Genomic DNA, 22,785 nt, shown 5'->3' on the forward strand with positions numbered 1-22,785 from the left:
CCTTTGTTCTGTTCCACCCCCTTATAAAGCTTTGGCACAAGGTGGGAATCTTTTGTCTCTCTGGGTCCCCACCCCTCCCTCTAAATGGAAAAGCACCAGGTTTAAGATGGATTCCAGTACCAGGTGACATGGTCACAATACCTGTGAGACCCCAGGCCTTCATTCTTCCTGGCCTGACTTACAGGAAGTCTTGCAAGTAAACAGAGCCATTTACAACCAATTGTCCTAGTTGATGGGAAACATCAAGATTCCAAACCACCATTAATGGCCCACACTTTGCATATTTACAATAGGATCTCAGAGGTATATTTCATATTTCTAGTTTCAGATACAAGAATGATACATTTATACAAATAGGATGATCACACTCAGTAGATTATAAGATGTGTAATGATGCCTTACAAGAGACCTTTTGCATGAAGCATATTCCAGTTACATTATATTCACATTCACTAGCATATGTTCATAAAATCGGATGGAGTGCAATGTCACACCAGTCAACTGCTTGCACCACCAATGAATTTCCCTACTGTGTCTTCCCCTGGACACTCCTGGAATACCTTATTTTGAATGACCACACCCCTTTTCCACCTACACTCTCGCTTATCTGATGTATAATTAAAGGGTTTGCTACACAGTTTTTAAATTACTGTTTTAATTTAGAAACTAACACATTTACAATGATAAGCTTTACGGAGATATGCACCTTCCTACTGGTGTATCTGCATCTAGGCTTTGGAGATGTTGTACCATTTTAACTATATTTCTAACTATGTTTCTAAACTGATTAAAGCAGAATAACTCTCAAGACTAATAACAAGGTGTATGTCTTGGTAAAGCTTATTCCTGTAAATGTGGGAGTTTACAGTCAAAGTGGTACAAAAAACTGTGTGTAGGCTGGCCCTAAGAGGAGTGATGCTCCTTTTGTACTACTAATGAATTCCAAATTGATGAAAGTTAGATTCCTTTGAGACTTACAGCCAGTTTCTAACTTGCATACTGTGCGAATGTTTCTTTAAAAATGTATCAGGAAGAGAGTAGGCAGAAGCACTGCTGTGAAGTAGAGAGAAATGCAGAGTAGCTTTAGGGGTAATATTGTTTTCCTTATTTTAATGAAGTTCCTTCTTCAGTGTTAGAAGAAAGCAAGTCTTTGCCACATGGCACATCACTGAGGAATTCAGCCCAATTTAATGTCTTGGGGTGCTTGGGAGGAATTGTTGTAACAATTAAGAACCACAAAAATCCCTTCATATGTTTATATTTTAGTCAGATTGAGCCCATTTCTGTCTGGTGATTAAGGTTAATTATTTCAAAGAGAGAAAATTAATGTGATGAGAATTCTGTCTGACTAGTGGAACTTTCATTGAACTGTTAACATTTGAGTGGAAATATTGCCTCTGACACAATATTATTACGCTTGTAGCAAAGTTGCTGCCCCAATACATCCCCTTGTGGTCAGATGTGCACCCACACACTTACACTCAGGCTAGGTCTACACTACCCGCCTGAATCGGCGGGTAGAAATCGACCTCTCGGGGATCGATTTATCACGTCCTGACGGGACGCGACAATCGATCCCCAAATCGGCGCTCTTACTCCACCAGCGGAGGTGGGAGTAAGCGCCGTCGACAGGAAGCCGCAGAGGTCGATTTTGCCGCCGTCCTCACAACGGGGTAAGTCGGCTGCGATACGTCGAATTCAGCTACGCTATTCACGTAGCTGAATTTGCGTATCTTAAATCGACTCCCCCCTGTAGTGTAGATGTACCCACACTGTCCGTCAGCCTACTCCTGCCACAGCCTTCCAGCCAGGCTGCTTTACAGTGTCCTTTACCAAAGTCCTAATGTAATGTGTACATAAGCAAACCTTCAGCCTGGCTGGACTCAGCTGACAGCCATCTCACACAGGCATGCCTCTGCTGCCCTAGACTGTCCTTGCTAGCCATAGCTATGCTTTCATCAACCCCACCACTCCTCCCCTCACTCAGGGGTTCAGGCTGGCTACTGCTCCTCGGGGTCCCTGTCTCTAGTCAGGCTTCCTGCTCACTCCTGCAGAAGCCTGTTTGCACTCTCTCATTCTCAACCTTCTTTCAGGTTGCTTGCCAGAGAGAGGGAACTTTCCTATGGGTCTCCCCCCTCCAATTGGGCTCACCCAACTCTTTATGAGAAAACAAACAAACAAACAAAAACAGCTTCCTCTCCTGCCTTCCCCTCCAGCTGGGCTTTATCTTTAATTAGGCCTGGCCGACCCTCCAGGTATACCCAGTCTGGTTCATGGGCTTCTCAGGCTCATCTTAACCTTTTCACAGCATGTGGGGGGTAAACCCCATTCCAAAGCTGTTTGTTTAATTTTTAAGAGGCTTATAAAAAATGGGGGGTGTATACAGCTGAAGTTATAATAAGGAAAAGAGGAGACTCCAAGGCCCAAAATGCATGGATATTTTGTTTTGTTTTGTTGTTTTTTGCCATCTCAGGGGTACACAGATTCGTTTATATATAGACAGAAAACAATAAACATATGCTAAGTACAATGTATTAGACATTCTATTTGATGGGGAAATGAGCGGACAAGTGATTTGACTGTGATAGAGAGAGCTCCTTTCTTAACTGCTTTGCAGGTTGTGTAGTCATTTACACCAATTGAAAGTGTGTGTAATGTGCTACCAAAGCAGAATGGTTTCATTCTGCACCTGCTTGCAATCTGCAAATGACTACACAAGGTGCAAACCAGTGGAGAATTAGGACTCAAGTCTTGGTATTAAGATTACAAAGATTACAATTTCACAGGACAATTGGCACATGAAAAACAATCCATGATGAAGGTGACCTAAACTGATTCCTAAGCGAACAATTGTAACACTAAGTGTGGAAACATATGGAAATCTTTGAAGCCATTTGTGGCGAAGGCCATGTGCTTATACACAGAAAAGCAGAAGGAACTCTGCAATCTGACTGTTGAGGTGTTCCTGTTACAGTGGGAAAAGATGCAAGAAAGAGAAGCCTCAAGTAAGAAAATGAACTTGCTCTTTCACAGCAAAATCTGGGGAGTTTCTCTTCTACCTTGTTCTGTGATAATATTATTATTATTTACATTGCAGTCCTCAGAGACCCAAACAGGACTAGGACCCTATTATGCTAGTGCTGTTCAAGCATATAGGAAGACAAGCCCAAACCCCAAAAGGTAACCATATAAACTGAAACAAGGCACCATAGGCAAGCATAATAAACAATGGACAGGAATGCAGGAAGGAGGGCAAAGATGGTAGCAGTAAGATCAAATGGTTGCACAGGCTAACTAGAAACACAAGTTGATGCTTCCAAATTTGAGCCATTATTTACTGGTAAAAAGAAATTAACAATATCAGCTGTCTCCAGTTGCTGATTTCTTGTATCCGTCACAAGAAAAGTGCATCTTAAAGAGGGATTTGAAGGAGAAGAATTAGGTATATGAGGGTTGTTCCATACACAAAGGGAAATGTGTAGGAAAGCACAGAGGCTTTTGAGAGAGAAGTGGACATTCAAGACTGGCATCAATGGCAGTGAAAAGGGGCAAGGAGAAGCAGTATAACATAATAAGAGACAAGACTGGGAGAAGTAGTAGTGTGAAGGACTTTAAAAGGTAGGACAAAAAAGCTTGAGTTGGCTATTGTTGAAGAGGATCCAGAGGAAGGATTCAAATAAGAATGTAATGTGGCCAGAATGACGAGCAAGGATGACATTAGCAGCTGCTTTATGTATGAACTGAAGGGACTGAGATGGATGTTGGGGAGGCCAGAGAGCAGGAGATAGCAGGAGTCCAGATCTAAGTTCCCTGTAAGCTGCGTGGCCATGCAGAGGCCTATTAAGCACTGCACAGGCACTCAGGGAACCCACCCAGCCAGGAACTGCCACAGCCAGGGGAGGGGACACCCCTCCCCTGGCTCCAACCCAGCCTGGCCTCCAACCTGCCAGAGCCGGGGGAAAGGTGCCCTTCCTCTGGCCTCAACTCAGCCCCAGACCTGATGGGGGAGGGAGCGGCCTGAACCCAGCCCTGGTCCAGACCTGCCACAGCTGGGGAGACCCTCTCCCAGCCCAACTCAGCTCCAGACCTGCCATGGCTGAGTGTGGGGCAGCCCCAACTAAGCCCTGGCCCGGACACGCCGCAGCTGGGGGAGGGGCGTCTATCCCGCAGCCCCAGAGCTGCCATGGTGGGGAGAGAGCTGGGGGGAGTCCTCTCTCCCTGCCATAGCCCCAGGGCATCCTGCACCCCAAGCCCCTCATTCCTGGCCCCACCCCAGCGCCTGCACCCCCAGCCGGAGCCCTCACCCCCTGCACCCCAATCCTCTGCCCAGCCCTGAGCCCCCTCCGAACACCTACACTCCGAACCCCTCAACCCCACTCTCATCCCATGAATTTTGTTATGTGCACCAATTGGAGGTGGTGTGTCACAATTGGTGCACATTACAAAATTCATTCACATATGTGTGGGAGAAATCAGAGGAAACACTGGTCAAGATGTGAGATAAGAACCCTATGAGTGCTCCTTTGGGAGTCTGATAGTGCGCTTTTTGTGTGCCCACACTCCTGTTAAGTCATTGGGAAGTTGGGGTGTGCCGGCATGTAGGATTGGCTTCCTATTGCTTTTGTGTGTGTCTATGGGAGGTTCCGGAAGGAGGAGACACGATTATATTGTTAGTCAATGATCAGTCAATCAAGGGCTCATCTCTGCACACATGGGAAAATATAAAAGAGGAGCATATTTAAAATGCATTTCTTTCCCTTAAGATATACTTTATTTTCTTATATCTGTATTCGACATCCAACAGGCAAGGGATTTCTATTTAATTCAACATTCATAACTTGCTGCAGTGAAAGAGCTGCGTCTTCCACCTCTATATAGAAATAATGTGTGTTTTTAGATTATCTGGAAGGTTGTCTTAGAAACTGGATACCTAATATGAGTGTATTGGTGTATGTTGTCAGCTGTCCAGAAAAAAAAAAGCAATTATTTCCCATTTCCATCCTGAAAAAATGAATGTCAGTATCATCAGGGCTGGCTCATTTTCCCTTCATTTTCATCAGCTGAGGGCTATGCCAAGGTATCATGGGAGACACTTTCTACACTGAAGGAAGAGGCTTTTTTCCATCACTAGTTATTCCACCTATTTGAGAAGTGAGCTGCATCTACATCAGGGGTCGGGTCAACCTAACTATGGTGCACAGGGCATAACATTTTTCACAGCCCTGAGTGATGTACCTAGGTCAGTCTAATTTTTAGGTGTAGATCAGGCCTCAGTGAAATGAAATCTAGAATCTAAAGAACTAAGATCTAGACCTGAAATCCTGCATAAGCGTGGGAAGTAGAGGTGCAGGGGGTGCTGCAGGGGGTGCTGCAGCACCCCCAGGTTTTGTGCCCGGAATCCCAGCTGCTGGCCCTGAGCCCCTGCTGCCCAGGGTCCCGGCCACCAGCTCCGCACCCGGGGTCACCGCTGCTGGCCTGGGGTCCTGCTTGGCCATTAGCCCCGGGGGCTCTGCTGCCGACCCCAGGGTTCCAGCCGTTGGCCCCAAACCCCTGCCACCTGGGGCCCTGGCCACCAGCCCCACAGCCGGGGTCTCTGCTGCTGGCCCGGGACCCTGCTAAGCTGTCAGCCCTGGGGGCTCCGCTACCAGCCCCAAAGTCCCACCCAGCTGACAGCCCTACGCCCGGGGGCTCCACTGGCAGTGCAATGCCTGGGGCTTTGCACCCACCCCCAGCTGTGGCCTCAGCCTCTGCCACCTTACCCCTGTCCACATCCCCCCCTCCTGGAGCCACGGCCCTGCTCCCGGCCCCAGCTAGGGGGGGTGAGGGACATAGACAGAGGTAAGAGGGGTGCAGCTCAGCACCCCCACTCCAAAAATTGTTCCAGCACCACTGAAATCCTGGCCCCACTGAAGTCAAAGGGGATTTTGCTATTGATTTCAATTAAGCCAGAATTTTACCCTCAATCTAGCCGAGGGAGTCATTGTACCCCAGTGTGAAAACTTTCAGGACTCACTTCATGCATCAGGTTAGCCCCATCTCCTGTGCTCCCATCCTCACAGAGCAGGAGCACTGGGGGGAACAAGTCAGCCCCCTCCTCATGGATGATGCAGAACCTGCATCCCCCTGTGCACCCATTCACAATTTCTCACATAGCATCCCTGAACCAACTGGCTTTATACTGAACCCTATTCAGGGCTGAGAGTATATCACAGCCTAACCCCACGTGTGAGAGTATGGGACTGCAGGATCCGGCCCATGGTATATGAACAGGAAGTGGGGTGGCAGCTGGAGAATATGATTTTCCAGAAAACTTCATAATGCTATTTGAATTGGCCAAGATCCCTGCCTTGGAAAGGTGAGAAAATGTGCAATATAATGCTCAGACTGGGCTCTCTCGCTCTCTCTCTGAACTTCCCTGAAAAAGTAAAACCATGAAAGACTTTGCACAGCAGACATTACAGTGAAACGCATAGGTTGAGACTCAGTTATATCTAGACATAGCCAAAACAGTCTTCTGCCCAGCTGTAAAGAATGACAAAGAATCCAGTACTGGCCGACAGTCAAGGTGAATAGGAGTGGGAGTACTACTGGCTGTGTCTCAGACACTCAGCCTGTTGTGGAGTAAGATGGGTGCCTGTGAGCTAATGCCTCTATGCAACAATCTATATAATCCATATAGGGACCTGTATGTGCACCACTCCCGTTCCAAATCATTCTGCTTCAGAAGCTGATTTACTAGGGAGAGAGCCCTCAGCAAACTTTGCTCAAGCATGTTAAGAAACCAGTTTTTCTTCTCACTGTTCTCTGGCTGCTCTAGTTCATGCAGGTAACCCACACACCTGCTGGGTGTGGTGCTCTATCCCATCCAGTGGCACAGAGACCATTTCAAGAGAGATTAATGAACCTTACTCTACAGTCTTTGCTAATGGCCATGTGGCTTTTAGCTCATGCAGTAAGGGCTCATGCATCTAACTCCAGAGTTCCTCGGTTCGATCTTGCCAGCTGACAAGTGGGGTCTGTCGGTGTTACCAGCGGCAGCTCCAGGCACCAGTGCAGCAAGCGCATACCTGGGGCGGCAAGCCGCAGGGGGCAGCCTGCCGGTCGCTGTGAGGGTGGCATGCCTGCGGGAGGTCCGCATAGGGGTCACCTATAGGTCATCTCGATTATCGCTTCAAAGTTTTTTCTTCTGCTGCTACTGATAGCTCATCTCAATTGATTGGCCTCTTACAATTGGTATGCGTACTTCCACCTTTTCATGTTCTCTGTATGTATAAATATCTTCTTTCTGTGTGTTCCACTCTAAGCATCTGAAGAAGTGGGCTGTAGCCCACGAAAACTTATGCTGAAATAAATTTGTTAGTCTCTAAGGTGCCACAAGTACTCCTGTTCTTTTTGCAGATACAGACTAACACGGCTGCTACTTTGTAAAAAAACATAGAGCCGCCCCGGGTGTTACATGGGCACAATCCAAACTGTCCCAATTTTGTCTATTTTTCATCAGGACCAGTGCTACCGGGGAGCAAAGGGGACATTTGCCCTCCCAAATGATTTTCAAGGGACCCCAGATTGTCAGAAAGGAAAAATATATACAAAGTTATCCAACTTTAAGCAGTGGAACAGCAACAGATTAGAGTCTTCATCCTTTAGAAATTATAAATCACAGCAAAATACTGACAGTAGCCAAATTTTGTTATTTGAAACTCTTAAAATCCAAGCTTTTCCAGGGATCTAAACTAGCCCCTGAACTCCGTTTCTTTATTAAATAGTGACATCCAGGAGCCCCAAAATACCTGCTTGCTCCCCTAGAACCAGCCCGGTTTTTAATTCTTCCATTGTCTTTAATTAAGTTCTCCTTAAGCTTGTAGGAGTAGAAGCAATCTTTTTCCTGGTTTTTAAGCAAACAAAAACTGAAGTTTGCTGAGCAGGCAGATTTTCCTGAGCTCTCACAGCTTTAATTTTAACACTGAAAGGCTAATCAAGTTGCATTTTGAAAATCTGTGAAATGTTACTTCCTGCTGCTAGGTTCAGGGCTGGTAATTACTGACTGCTTTTTTAGGAGGGATATCTTGTCAGTGCTTAGCCTTCTTATCTAAAATTGGCAAGATGCCTTTTTACTCAAAAAATGCCCTCTCAAAGGCTTGCTTTGCTGCACTTTCATTTTTCTTAAGGTCATTTTGTTGGCATCAAAGCAGATTCATTGGATGAGTTCAGATCTTTTCCATGAAGTTTAGTTAGGCTCTGCAAATGTACACAAGGCATCGGAAGCAAAATAACTATTTTTTTAAAAAATTGATTAGCTTCATGTTCTGAAGATATGATATTAAAGTAGCCAAATTTCATAAAGTGTAAAATTAACTTGTAATGTATTTCAGGGAACATGATCCATTGTAATCTAGAGCTTCAGTACCAAATAAAATGCAATATTCAGATAGGATGGTCATTTAGGCAGTTCAAACTAATAGATCCCTCTAGGGAGAAACTAAAATAGTATTGCCAGGAAGTATTTGCTTTTTGGTTTTTGGAAACAAAAACAAACCAGCCACTTATCCCCACTCTGCTCTATTTGGTTATTGGAATCCTCAAAAAAAGGACAGTTAGTTATTCTGAAGTGTGGCTCTATTAGTGCCTACATACAACAGTGAATGGTGCTACATAAAAACCATCAACAGATTCAAAAGAAAAGTACAATAGAAGTGACAATTCAAACATATTTCATCATTTATTTACAGATAACATGTTATCGCCTCCCTTCCCCCTTAGCAACTTGACTTCAGTAGCATTCCCAGCCAGGCATGGACATTTGCCCAGGTAGAATAAAGTTGAACTATCAGGATATTAACTTGCAAATTAAAGGTACAGCTGTGTAGTCTGGAATCTAGCCTGGGACTTTTAAACTGTGTTCCACAGAGCACAGAGCTACTTGTGTCACAATAGGAACATTCCATTCTTGCTTTATGTTCCATTCTATGCATCCGATGAAGTGGGCTGTAGCCCACGAAAGCTTATGCTCAAATAAATTTGTTAGTCTCTAAGGTGCCACAAGTACTCCTGTTCTTTTTAATAGGAAACTTCTCCATCCTCCATCTCCTGCTAGTTGTAGCTCAAAGACTCTTTCTTAGGCTTCCTGAAGATTTCTAGACCAACTCATTAAAAACAAAACTTAAATTCCGAACAGAACAGAGAGGAATTTAACCAAGCAGCTGCACTCATCTTATTAAACCAGTTTTATTTTCAGTTTGTGTCCTTAAAGCAGTCCTAATATTAGTTTTTTGTGTAACTGAGCTTTATAGTTACTGCAAGGCTGTTGTAAGATTGCAAGTGTGTGTGAGGAGCCAGCTCTTTAAGACATGGTCTAAAAGCCTGAGAATCCCATGGGTCCCACAGCATGGGGCTGGGGGATTTCAAAGGGAAGGGAGTTGAAAAGCTGTGCATTACCAATAAGAACAGTGTCTAGCTTTCAGCTTTCATCTTCTCAAGTGTAAACCTATGGGAGCACACCCACATATCACAGAGGAATCTCTGGAGAGAATGCCCCACAGCCTTTTAACTTCTGACTTCCACTCAGCTGCTACTTGGAGAAGACAGAAAACTACTGGTGCAGGACTGAGTATTTTTATTATTTCAGTACCAAAGATTTAGCATGCAATGTTTGTTCTTCTTTTGCAGATTCTGAATTCACTTGAGCAAAGAACAGTAGTTGAATTAACCCACACACTGAACATTTAGTGTAGCATCAGCAGAATATTTTCCAGGAGGACTAGTTAGCAGTGTATTGCTCACTTTTTACATCAGTGCATCTATCTCAAAGCTCACTTATACAGCTGTTCACACGATGGAATTCCGGCAGCAGAGAGCCTGTAGTTCATTACTCTCCGCTTCTTCTAGAAGAACTTTGGCTCAAATCCTACACAAAGTTCTGCCTGGTTACTCTGAGGGTCATTCATTCTTCCACACACACTGTGTGGTCAAGATAGGGGAGAGAGAAGGGTAGAGTCTAGATCTGTGACATGTTGGCTACATTATTTGAAGCTTGATTCTTCTGCCTCCTTTATTCATGTTGAGTAAAACCTTTCACTGGGGCTTTTTATGAAGTAAGGTACTACTCAAATGTGAGCAAGGGTAAGAATCTGGCTCCTAATCCCTCTGTGCTTCAGTTACCCCGTCTATACAGTAAGAATTACAATGATCTATCTGATCAGCTCCCACCCCCACATCATTGGGGATGCTTGAGATCTGTGCATAAAAGAGTGTTATCTACGTGCCAATCATTATTACCGCAAAAGGAAAGTGCTTGGAGTGGTTGTTACAATATGAGAACATGGGAGACACCTAAGTGAAGTGTTGAATAGTGGACACTGTGGGCTCAAGGAGTTCTACAGCAAAAAGAAAAAAAACAAAACAAAAAAAATTTTTTTTTTAAATAAATCAGGATGTTAATTTAGGGCCAGTACCCTGTTGGCCCCTTTAAAGCTGCCAAGGTCCAAAACCGCATCAACACAGTTTCCCCAATACAGAAGGATGTAGATGAAACCAAAAATGTGGGTCTTTGCCCTTTCTGATAAGGGGATAACATACCTCTTGTCTTTATAGAGAAGGAGGAGGAGGAGGAGGAGTTTGGGAGGATCCAGAGTTTGTGTGTTTGTTTTTATAGGGATATTCCATTAAAAAAGAGATCAAGAAACATTAAAACAAAAATGAGATGAGCATGGGGCAGAGCTCTTAGAGTGCTAACTACTGAAAGCTGGAAATACTAAAAATAAAAAATAGTAATAATAATGTAATAATAGTAAAATAATGAATCAGTAAATTACATAAAGTACATTTCTAACACTATTAATTGTAACTTCCAGTAGTAACTGGGAATGTTTTGGAGGTTGTGTGTATAGGTAGTATTAGTTACATTTGTGTTACTGTAACATTACAGTGCCTATCACCACCTTAACCACACTTGTGTTATGCCTTTTCCCCTACCCTCTCTGTGTTTTCCTTTAGCATGTGTGACTCATATCTCTGTTAGGGAAGCAGGGAACCAGGGCCACAAACCAGATCCAGTACAATTACACAGGACCTATGCTGTTGATTGGTGGACACATTATGTCCCCTTTAGCAGTACAACCCATTTTATGCCACTGGATGTTTGCAATAGCAGACACCTTTGAAATTTTATTTCCCTTAACAGCGGTTACGCAGCATGACTACTGATTAATAAACATGTACAAATACCAGTTTCCCTGCAATCACATCTGATGTTGCCTCATCTCATGATTTCAGGCTCCCCTTCCCTCCAGTATACTCTTTTCCACAATTACCACATTTACCATTTCTTTGCAGCAGAAATTACCTTCACAGTTCTCTTGCATTGACATCATTTGATGTTTACAGGTTTGTCCTGACTCCGTGAGATGTGTTAATTTATATGCTGTTCATTAAGAATCCAGAGCAGTGTAATTTCTCTCCCCCTCATAATATTTACCTTTATCTCTTTTATATCCACTAGTCCAGCTCCTGACTTGTGTGATCTGATACTGATAAAGGCCAGTCATTTAAAACAATAGGCAGATGGTGATCTAACCCTCTGGCCTTTCACATTTTATTCAGGCCAGTCACAAAAACAATCTGAATATTCTTCGAGAGGCTCCTCAGGGCTCTAAACAGAGTTCCTAATGGCCTTTTGTTTCAGCCTGTATCCCATTAAATATCTGTGAACGTTTTTTAAAATCGTTTCCTCTTCTCCCCCCAATGAAGAAATGCACTTGATGATTACTTCATGCTCAACCCAGCCACATAATTAGTATGGTGAGTAAATACCAAATTCTAGGTGAAAGAGAGGAAACTACTATTAAAAATTTAACCATATTTATCAGGATGAGTTTGACAACTTCTCAAACTCCAAATCAATGGAAAGTCTTTACTAATGCCCAGAGACCAGCAATGATACAAGATCATTCACTTTTCCTCCTACTCAGCACAATGATCTTACTTAAACACACAGATATACACCCCTATAGTGGGTGACTAGAATCAATCAGTTCTCCCTGGAGGTAAGTTCAAATATTGGCATCTTGGCATGGATATTCCCAGAGGGTAAGAGATAATATATGGGAAAGGAGGCAGGGGAGCTGAGAGAAATAATCTCTGAAAGGAGTGTGACTGAAAGATGGTGTCTCTCTGGAAGAATCTCAAAGCTTATTTTGGTGGGGGTGGGGAGGAACCCAAACTGTTCATCCCTTATGGTCTTGATTAAGCAAGAATGGAATGGACTTCTAAATAAACTACTAAATCTCAGTCTGCACAATAATGCCTCCTTCCACTGAACTGGATGATTCTGACCTGGTTAACTTCATTTGTGTAGCCCTGTTGCAGTGGACAGCAAGAGCACCTATCCCACTCCCTCCTGCAAGCTGTCTAAAGCACTAGTGTTTATTTCCTACCTAATGTGGAATGATGATGTCTTGTCATGAAGGCACTGAGTAGGATTTTGGAGATCTGAGTTTAATTATCAGCTCTGCCCCAAAGTTCCTGAGAGACGTTGGGCAATCAATCTCCTCTGTGCTCCACCTGTAAATGAGGTAACACTTTCTCACCTCACAGAGGAATTGAGGTAAATCTGTTAAATGCTTGGGAGGTACTCAGATTCTTCAGTGATGTTTGTCCATATAAGTAAAGAGATAGAAGTCTCAAGAATTCAGGTCAGAATAGGACTGGCGCATGGGCAGAGAAAGGACATGTGTGAGAAGAGGTAAGTTTAAGCATGATCCCCAGCATGCAAATAGGATGTTTAGCTCTGGACTCCCCGCTTTGACATTACTCCTGGAGGATAAGGTTACCCTGTATTCTCTGTCCTATACTTCTACATGCAACACATTCTACCTGGCTCATAATCAAGCTTTCTGAAAGTCACACAAAGCAGATTTTTCTTGCGTTAGTGGAAGAGTATTAATATTAACTATGTAGTCACTCTATAGCAAGAGATGGGTCTAAGCCCTATCCCTGGATCTGGACAGTACAGAACTCTGTGGTCAAGTTTATTTCTAAGTCCTACACTAAAAGATAATTATGAGAATATAAAGTCTCCAGGACTACTGTAGACTGTGTGTTAAAATCATACTTTCCATTTTACTTAGCTACTACTGCCATCTAGTGTTGATATAATATAGTTACATCAGAAACTTCAAAATATATTTCTACTTGTGTGCTTTTAACATTTATATAGCTCCACAAATGTGCACGGAATTTGCAGCGCACACACCACTATCACCAGTATCCCTGCCCTGTTTTAGTTTATAGTTTAATGCCCCATTGCTGTAAACACTGATGCATGTAAATTTAGATATATGAGTAGTCCCATTGGCATCATTAGAAGCACTCACTTGGGCCCTGATCTTACAAACGCCTACATGTAGCTGTTTGGAAAGGAATTGGCCATTAGAGCCGAGTAATTCACAATGTATTTAATAGAGTTAGCTCTCCCACACACACCTCCTGTTGACAAATCTCCCACAAATAGGGAGAAATTCTTGACTGTATTGATTGTTTGAAATTATTCATTAATTTCTTAAATGAGTAATGCTTGGTCCAAGTATTGTTCGAACAGTAAGTACGATCAAATTACAATTCACAGTTCATACTTACAATCAGTGTAAATAATGTAAGCAACCAAGTTTAAAGTAAGGGCTGGTCTACACTGGGGTGGGGTGGGGGGGGGAATCGATCCAAGATACGCAACTTCAGCTACACAAATAGCATAGCTGAAGTCAGGGCCGACTCCAGGCACCAGCTTGGCAAGCAGGTGCTTGGGGCAGCCGCTCGGGAGAGGGGCGGCACCTCCAGCTATTCGGCGGCAATTCGGTGGATGGTCCCTCACTCCTGCTCGGAGCGAAGGACCTTCCGCCGAATTGCGGCCACAAATCACGATCACGGCTTTTTTCTTTTTCTTTTCTTTTTTTTTTTTGGCTGCTTAGGGCGACCAAAACCCTGGAGCCGACCCTGGCTGAAATCGAAGTATCTTGAATCGAATTACCTGGGGTCCACACGGCGCGGGATCGACGGCCGCGGCTCCCCCGTCGACTGCGCTACTGCCGCTCACTCTGGTGGAGTTCCGGAGTCGACGGTGAGCATGTTCGGGGATCGATATATCGCGTCTTAACAAGACGCGATATATCGATCCCGGATAAAGTAGATTGCTACCCGCCGATATGGCAGGTAGTGAAGACATACCCTAAAAGGGAATGCAGTATCCTCTCCTCTGCTTTTTGCAGAGACAAAGTTCCATCACCTCTCCCTCTCCTGCACTCAAGGCCAGCTCTAGGTTTTTTGCCAGCCCAAGCAAAAAAATTTTGGCTGCTCCCCCCTTTTTTTTGGATTTTACATGTTTGCACTTTAAATTTTAAACAGTCAAAAAAAATTGCAAAAAAAATGAAAACAAAGAATTTGTAGTTAGTGAAATAAAAACAATTTCCTATTCATGAACTCAATTTTAACAAAATCACAATTACAAACACTAATACTGTAATGTTAAAAGAATGCATAATGCTATGGCAGTATTTGGAGTGAAAAAATCATTTCTTGCTATAAATTCTAATACTCTTAGAGGAGAAGTTTTAGGACTTATTAGCTCAGATAAAGCTATGTCTGGTTCAGACAAGCAGCTGCCAGCAACTCTGGACCCAGAGAGGCAGCAGCACACACAGGTTCCCCCTGTTCCATCACCCCAGCTTAGTGGAAATCTGGTACACAGGTGAGGAGGGAGGGGGACACCCCGCCATTAATCAGCACCCACCCACCCTCCCGCAGAGCAGACAGGAGGACGCTCCCAGTCTGGAGTGGTCAGGGGTGACTCCAGGGATGATCGGAGGGCTGGGGGGGAGGGGGGCCAGGAACAGCAGCAACGGCACATGTGGAGCAGGGCAGAGGAGGGGCTCCCCCTGCTCCAGAGCAGTCACCTGGCTGCTCCGATGGCTGGTCGTCCAATTGCCCCCTGCAGCTCAGGTCTCTCCCCCTCCCCCATACTGCCGCTTGCCTGCCTGCCATGCTGCCGCCGTCAGCCAAGCGAGCCTCTCGGCAGCAGGTCAGGTGGGAATGCACACCCTCCACACCGCGGAATGCCGCCCCTGGAAATGTGCCGCCCCAAGCACATGCTTGCTTTGCTGGTGCCTGGAGCCGGTCCTGCCTGGACTTGGGAAAGTATTGATCTTCCTCTCCCTCTTCTCTGACTGGTGAAGTGATGGACTCACCAGGCAAAAAACTGAACAGCAGAACAACAGGTTCCTGGCTGGGGAGTTTCTGGAGCGTTACTGGAAGCTGAAGTTAGACTAATTCTAATAAAGGCACAAATTTTCAACCATGGATGGTACCTAGCCATTGGAACAACTTAGCCTGGGAATGTTGTGGATTCTCCAAATGAAGTTTTTACATTGAGACTGGATCTCTTTAGAAAAGATATGTTCTAACTCAATGGTAATTATGAGCTTAATGCAGAAATTACTGGTGAGGTTCTGTTTATGAAGGAAGTCTGACCTAGATGATCATAATGGTCCCTTCTGGTCTTAAAAATCTATTAATCTAATGCATTTGTGTGCGCAGACATGTTGTTGTGCTCATAATCTTGCATACACATATTCAGCGCCAATACATTCAAAATGTAGCCCTAACTGTCCTGCTAAATAATTACAAGCTGCAACATGGATGTTGCTTTACAAACTGGCATGTCAATAAAGGGTGCAACAAGATCACCGTATCTCCCTGGGCTTCCAGAGATGTATCTGTCTCAGTTTCCCTAGGTCAACTCACTCTGTCTCCCAGGTGATCCTGTAATTTGCAGCATTGTTGGATCACAGAAGTGACTTAGACCTCAAGCTGTATCACAAGAGTCCACTCCTTCCAAGTTAACAAACAGAGGTCCATCACAAGCAAACATATATCCAGAAAACTCACACTGGGTCTTCAGTCCAACTTCAGGCTCAACAATCTTTCTGTCCCTCATGTCAGGGGGTTTTCACACCACCTTCCTTAGTAGTCTTGTAGGGGAACCCAGGCCCTCCTTCAATTCTGGGTTCCAGTCCAGGGACCTTGTAGTAAACAAAGAAGGTCCACTCACTCTGACCTCCTCCCACTTCACTTTCCTGGAGCACTTCCTACATGGGCCTCTCTCTAGGCCTTTCTTACAACCCCTTTCTTGAGTTCTCTGTTTCTAAGCCTCATCCCTGGGCTCACTGCAGAGTTTCGTTGCACTTTCTACAACCCAAATAGCTCTAATAGAGAAAACTTTCCTGCTCCCTACAAATCTTTCTTCCCAATTAAGCTGAGCAGGCTCTAGTTTATCTGTCTCAAAGTCCTTCCCCTAGGGAGGAAGCTGACAAGGCACAGGTGACACTGAGCCCAACTTCCTTAAAGATCCATCCCTCCCATCCTTCCACTTTTGTGACCAGTACCAATCCAGCAAAGTATCTAGCTTATGCACATACTTAACTTTAAGCACGTGAATAATCACACTGCTCTTCAAATGGGACTATTCATGCTCTTAAAGGTAACCATGTGCTTAGGTACTTCACTCAATCTGGGCCTAATACAGTAAATGTCCTTGAATATCTGTGGGTTTATGAGCAGATGAATACTCAGATTGACAAGTTATAGCCCTATTGACAGCACATTTCCTAATGAACACAATGAATCCCTCCATTTTATTTTTTTTTAAATTATTTATTACAATTAAAGCTAACATAGGTCTAACCAATTAGGCCGACCTGGTACTTAAATGACTCTGTATAAACAATATAAAATGTGATAATTTTGCACACTAAGCTAATTCTATTGTCAGAGATAAAATTACCTCAGACTGGTCCATGAAACCTGCTAAATGCTGCAATCCTGAAGAGGCTCTGTTTCTAAATATTCATCTTGAACATCCCCAGATGAATGTCAGCACAACACCCCATGGACCCTCTGAGAATATTATCGACTACTGAAATTGTTAAGGAGGAAATGTATGTGCAGATTTCATGTCCTGTCCTGCATACTGGGTCCCCCAGGCAATGTCTTCAGACTCCAACATGTTTTGCAAATCTACGGCTTACACCAGTATGTGGGCAAAAATTCAAGATTGACGCCACTGCCACTTCAGTGAAAATGACAAAGTGAACACTAGTGCCAGAGTCACAGAGGGTAAGATATTGTTAATTAAACACACACCACTTTCAGAAATTGAAGATTATACAGCTTGGAGGCCTGCGACTTACTATATTCAGTCCTGAGTCACAGACAATTCCCCCCCCCTTTTTTTTTTTGGCTAGGCTGAGCAACTAATGACAGTTGTAAGGTCTGGTATTTTTTTAAACCCAATAGAGCTAAACATAAATACTTTATTAACAGCTTTCCAGTGGTATAACAGCTTTCACATGGTAGCAATCATTAATTTCAAGCTATCAGTTTCTGCTGTGCCATCTGGTAATAAAATCACAAACTGAAGCAGAGAAAGAAGTGCAAGATGGCGCTCAGAATACGGTACTTGAAGGCTCACTGGAGACTGCCAGAATTTGCAGCAGTTTGACAGTACATATCTATGCTCCCAGGGCCAGCGCACATTGGCTCAAGATCAACGAACATAAAGGCAAATGTTTAACCTGATAATTAAATAAAGAAAATAGCTCAGAAACTTTACCGGAAAATAGTTGTTAAAATGCTATGAAGTAAGAGGGATGACTGCAGCTTACAAACGTCAGAAGAGCCTCTGAAGCATGAAATCTGAGCACAACAGGCAAAATCCAAAATATTTTCCGGGGTCTTTGTCTTGCCAAGCCCTGTGCAGACTCTCAAGTTCTCTCTCTCCTCCCATTACTCATCTTTGTCTAGTGTCAATCACAATTTATAGAAGAAGTGGGGGGCATATATTTAAAGAGAGATTAGGGCATGATTCACCCTGATTTCACAGAGGGAATCAGATTCCACATGTATGTGTTTGCTTTGCAATTTTAAGATCTCGATCAATATACTTGTTTTTTTAAGAGGAAACCTGAAGGATTTCCCCCACACACTATTTTTCCTTTTCACTCCAATGCCTGCATTCAGAGGTCTTGTACCATGCAATCCCTTCTCCAGTTTCAACCTGTCAACACTAGTTGGATACAGGGGCCAGACAGAATCACCATTTTGTGCAGAAGGGATCACTAGGAAGTAATAGCAGTTGCTCTCTGCTTTCTGTTTCCCGACAGCTCCCATCTTCCCCACACTCCCAGAACCTACCGGATGGCATACCAGCCTAGAGTCTATTACCCATTTCTGTATCTCAGAGGTTTATTACAGCTGGAAAATGATCAGAGGCTTGAAGTCTGATCTCCTCAGAAGCAGTACTTCATAAGTGTCTCAAATCATTTTGCTTTCGAAGACCGTTGAAGAAACTTGACCGGAAAAGTTTTCTATAACATGGCTAATTGAAAACAAGACAGGAGCTAAGTGTCAGGTTCCAAGATATTACAATCCAATGAAACTCCTTTGTGCAACAAATAATAAATCATGCAAGCCCTTTATAACTAATATGCCATTAGTTATAAATAATTGTTTCCTAAGATATGGAATCCAGCAATTACACACACAGCTAAAATTATCCTCAGCTAAAATCAATTTTAAAAAGATCAATGAGAACTAAAAAAAAGTCCTCATCATCATATAGCTAAGTTTTTTTGTCTATCAGTCTCCCTGTATCATAAAGGACAAAAAATGCAGAAACATACAGGAATAATTGGCAACTTGGGAAAAGCTTGAATATTTGTGAATAATTCACAAAAAACATACATACTAACAAGTCTGAAAAGAGAAAGGATTTAGTGTGGTGCATCTGATAGACCTTAAAGATTATGTGCTAGGAGACAGACATGGCAAATCACTGTTTTTTCGTTCTGTGAAAATGCTCAGGAAAAGCATTGAACTGACAATCCTGGAAACTTCATACTTCTGTTTAGCTACAGAACAAGTACACGGCATGGAGCAACAAGCTGCCCTACTGTTCCACCAATGAGCATCAACCCTGCCCTGCAGCGTCCATCTCTAGAGGTGAGAAGGCTCATTCAAACTCTAGGACCATTAATTTCTCAGATCTCTGCTGAGATTGCTAACAAAGTTGTCAGTTAGTGCTTAGTGGTTGCAGCCAGTTGGTCCTGGACTGATACCACCAAATTATTTTACATTCACCACCAAGCAGCAATCAGATGGTAACAACTTTCTGTCACTATTAAGGGCTGCACTGAAATGTAGAAAAGCCAATTTCTAGCCAAAGTTCTGATTTTATTTGGCTTTTGGCCAAAAATATTCAAAGTGATGTATTTAAGATGTGTCTTTTTCTCTCATCCCCAGAGCTTGTTGGGATGGTGAGCCAGAAGAGTTACAGCAGGGGCAGAAGTTAGGTGGAAGCACGGCTGGTTACAATGTGCAGCACTGATCACTTCTTTGGCCCCCCTCCTCTTACAGCCAGTTTATGTCAGACCTTTCACTAATGTTCCTTTTCTACCCATCTCTTTGTTATCAGATCTGGCCCCATTTGCTCAGAAGTGAACTGAGGAGCTTCTGAGTCCTGCAGGCTCAAGGAGCACACACCGGTCTGATTTTTCTAAAAAGGCTTCTAAAGGGATGGATGAAATTAAATAAAGGTGCAAAGTTGCCAATTCAGCTATTTGTCAGCAATATCACCCTACCTGTCTGACTGCACCTGCAAAATGGATAGATAAGTGGGTGCAACTGCATGATGAAACAGCTACGCCTTCAATTTTCCACCTGCATTTAGTTATGCACACAAAACTGCATCTACAGTATTAGAGACCAGGTAAAGGCCTACCTAAAATCAGAGCCACAGCCCTCAGTGAGGCGACTGATCTCATTTCTGATGCATTAGTCCACTCTTACTCATAGAAAAGAAAACAAAAAAATGATACTATAGAAGAAAAATTGGCAAGATGTTTATGGAAACAGGACCTTTAATGATGAATAGGGATTCAATACTGAAATTCCGATACACCTTTTGATCAAAAGCAAGTTATTGACAAAACAGGACAAGTAATATCCTGAACTGTGAGGTTAAGAGTTTAGTATTGATATTGGTTCCGATTGCTAACTCTGTACTGCAACCAATGATCAAATGGAACATGGGCCTATTCTTTGTTACTCTAACTTCTAACACCTGCAGACTGATATATTTCCAGTTATTTAATATTCAGACAAATACTGAAGTTAGGCATTCATCACTCCCAGCCTGGACTTCACTCAGTAGAGGCCCTCATGGGAAGAAAATATCGGGAACTACGGGGCTCTTGTTTTAGCACAGCCTCCCATAGAACCTCATATAAGACGGATCTGTTGGGGCATCTGAGCACTTACCCAATACTATCAGTTGGGGCCTTAAGAGGGAAAGCAGCAAACTCCATCCACCCCTGCTTAGGTCTGCAGGAGAATCAGAAACCCCTCGTGGGCAATGGTATGAAACACAGCTGAAATATTTTAAATGAATTAATGTGAAAACCTGGAATGAAATCCTGATCCTCAGTTTTACTTTTGATTCCAGAGGAGCCAGGATTTCACCCCTGTGGCCATCCATTTCCAGCTCCCCTCAGTAAACATTAGTTACACTTATGTGGTGTTGTATTTTTGCATGTTACCATGCAGCAAATAAGCCAGCAGAGACATGTGTGAGATCAGTTTCCTCTATTGTGAGAAGTTAAGTGACCACACAATTGTCTCATTAGAAGGATGCAGACAGCACTTAGATGGGAGTGTCTTTTAAGATTTATTCCACAGAAGAAATAGAGAACAGAACCATGATCTTTGAAAGTAAATATTAGACCTTCTATCTAGCCTAGGAGATGTCAGAGTGCTGTGAAGTTACCCAGTATCAGTCTGAGGGAGAGGATCTACAAAATGAAGTAGAAGGATGTCACAGGGAATTACAGTGAGAACTGAATTGTTTCCAGAGTACACCTATTCCAGGAGAAGGAATTTAGCTCTCATTGAAGTTCCCTAGTGTCATTCATTCTGCTATATCTTTTAGATCCTAGTCCTCAAAGTGATACTGAGCAGCTTCTAGGTATTATGCATCTCCCAGATGGGATGTAATATCTAATATTTATTAAAAAGCAACAGAGGGTCCTGTGGCACCTTTAAGACTAACAGAAGTATTGGGAGCATAAGCGTTCGTGGGTAAGAACCTCACTTCTTCAGGTTCTTACCCACGAAAGCTTATGCTCCCAATACTTCTGTTAGTCTTAAAGGTGCCACAGGACCCTCTGTTGCTTTTTACAGATTCAGACTAACACGGCTCCCCCTCTGATACCTAATATTTATTGTTAAACGTATTGTTGCCCTAACTTGTCCCACCTGTTGTCCCCTACTGCCCTCCCTCCTCCTGACACAAACTCATCACTGCAACATTCTCCATGTGTTTTAATAATGTGTAGAAGCCTGGCAAGTGCTGTGAGAAAAAAAACAAAAACTGTTTTTTCATTTGAATGGTAAAATTCCTCACCACTTACCAGATGGATGGAGGGGAGTGTTCATAGTTCAGTCTTCATTATCAACTTTCCTCCCCCGTCCTCAAAAGGGGAAAGGTTCTCACTGTAGTTCATTGACAAAGGTTTTCTTTAAAAGTCCCGGAAGAAAGAAAATTAACCTTGAAACAACTGGTGAAATCATAGATCTACATAAATCACATGTATTTGACTGCCAAGTGTGGTAGCTTTTGTATTTAAGTGTATTCTAGTTTATTTAATAAATTGGAGGGGATTTTCTTCAAATCCAGCTATCTGGCCTGAACGAGAGCTCTGCCCTAGTCCAAATATATTTTTGATTCTATTCTACCCAACCCAGAATAATATTTTAACCCAAAATTCAAACAAACAGAGCTGAACTTGAAGTTTGAGGATGTCTCTGAAGGAGGAGTCTAGGAAAGAGAAAACCCAAACACTGGATCTTAGCCATTCTGCTGAGAAGTTCTATTTCAGCTGCCACAGGATGGGTATAACTTGCATTAGCTTCTCCTAGCACATATACCCACTTGAACAAAAGTTAATGATTTTGGGTGTCTCACTTTTTGGGTTTTCACCTAGAAACTCTTTAGTGAGACCGGATTTTGAGAAAATGCTGGACCAGCACCTTAAAAGGTCCTGATTTTCAGAAGATATCTGCAGTTGAGATGTCTAAAATCACTAGCCACTTTTTAATGTCTTTGCCTTAGTTGCGTTTTAATGTTTGCAGATTCTAACATAGGCCCTACACAGATGTTTATCCCAGTTGTGTTTAACTGTAGGCTGAAGCCTTCCACTATCCTGCCTACAGCTGAATTTATAGTTGTTATAATTAACTAATAACATGTGAAAACACAACTTAATATTCAATGTAGACATACCAATAACTTGCAGTGGAAGAATTGTGTATTAGGGGAGAAAGCAAGTGCTTGTTTTCTTTCCCCAAAATACTTAACATAAAATCCTCATTTTTTTTTTAAAAGAGATTTCAGCTTTTGTTTTCACCAAATAATTATTGGTTAATTACTCTAGAATTTCGTGCTCTGCAGAACACTGATTGTAATTATGTGCCAAGTTATTCCATAATTCATTGCTTTGGGATTGGAAATTAGGAGCACCCAATATTTGAAGAGAATTTAGCTGATAAACACAGAGAAGACACACTTTAAAAACCCAGTTTTTTAAAAATTGAGAAATCATGCATAGTGACCAAAAAGGTGCACTGGTTTTAACATTTAATTTAAGTAAAGGCTCTGCCAGGTCATTGTCACATGATTTTTTAAAA

Source organism: Malaclemys terrapin, chromosome 7 (assembly GCF_027887155.1).
Source record: "Malaclemys terrapin pileata isolate rMalTer1 chromosome 7, rMalTer1.hap1, whole genome shotgun sequence".
Classification (NCBI taxonomy): Eukaryota; Metazoa; Chordata; order Testudines; family Emydidae; genus Malaclemys; species Malaclemys terrapin.